Below are 1,558 nucleotides of genomic sequence, written 5' to 3' on the forward strand. Positions count from 1 at the left end.
AAATCATATACATCTGCAGCTTCATACAAATAGCAGAGAATATTATAAATAAGTTTAAAAAGGTTTATGAATGAACAGAGACTTTCATAATCAATGTTCAATAAGATTATGAAAATCAAATAAACATCAGAAAAAGTTTTATGATTTGATATTATATAAAAAATAAAATTTGATTAAATCTTAAAAATATAAGAATGAACTGTTTTTTATATATACCAAATTATCATCAAATTAAATATACTGTGATAATGATTCCGAGTATACATAATTATCAACTCAATATTTTATTTGACATTTACAACATCTTTCATACAAATCTGGTCTGATCTGCAGTTGAAAACTCATTCCTCTCACAAAAAATCTTCAACTGACAATCATCTGTCATCTGTAATGCACTCGTTTATTATTTCCTTATTATTATATTATCTTTGTTTATATCTTCGTCTATTCTTACCTCTTTCCATTATACTCTCGCTACCACTATTTCTATATGTATATATATATGGATGCATGTATTTCGCACATCTTCTTTCTCTTTCTTTTCCTCTTCAGCGATTAGCTACACTACAATTTACACTACAACTACAACTACAACTTCACTATACTACTACTATAAATTATTATTATCTTCCACTACACTATATACTATCTTCTACTATTCACTCTTCACACTGTCATCACCCCTCACATCATCATAGAAAAAAATAATAAATTTAAATGAAAAATTAAAGCAATTCTTAATGATAGAATCAATCACTGCTGCTGTGAATACTTTGTCAAATGAGTAAAATATAATTGTCTGACCTGGAAACCCACATTCACTATGAAGAACACTGCTGCTCTCAATGTCTACAAGTTATTATTTATTTTGATAAAAAAAAAATAATATAACAAATTAACATCTGTTAATAATTAACTTACACAATCAACTTCTCTTTTGCATCTATTTATCTCTGTTATTATGCTTCATATTTATATAGTTTTTAACAATTATTTTGTATAATCTCTTCTGTCTCACATTCCACACTCATGTAGTTTTAACAATTTTTCCATATAACTTTTAATGTTTTTTCACTTCATATTTCATTGTAAGATGATTTTTGATATTCTTCTGCTTCAATTTTTTTTTTTTATAAAAACTCTCTTTGTATGATTTTTTCTTCTGATTTTTTTTCTCTTTCTTTTCTTAATCAATTCATAATCTGTATTTAGAATAATGCTAAATCATTAATTGAAGTACACTCATTATAAAATATTTATAAAAATTGAAAATCTTTTAATTGTGTTTTCTTCTTCTTCTTCTTCATCTTCTTTGTCTTATCCTCCTTCTCATCATCAGTTGGATTTTCATCACTATTCAAAACATTCAGAACAGATAGTTTGAGCAGTCAAAGATGCAGAGTAATTGAAGTTTTTTTATGAGCTTGCAAGACAGTAGAATGGTGAGTGTTGTGAGACATATTGACAGATTTGATGATAAAGATGTGTATTGGATGATAAAGGTGTGTATTTGAATGAATTGGATTATAAATGGAATATTCTAGAGATATGTGGATAT

Source organism: Histoplasma capsulatum, genomic scaffold, assembly GCF_000149585.1.
Source record: "Histoplasma capsulatum NAm1 scaffold_4 genomic scaffold, whole genome shotgun sequence".
NCBI classification, from domain to species: Eukaryota; Fungi; Ascomycota; class Eurotiomycetes; order Onygenales; family Ajellomycetaceae; genus Histoplasma; species Histoplasma mississippiense.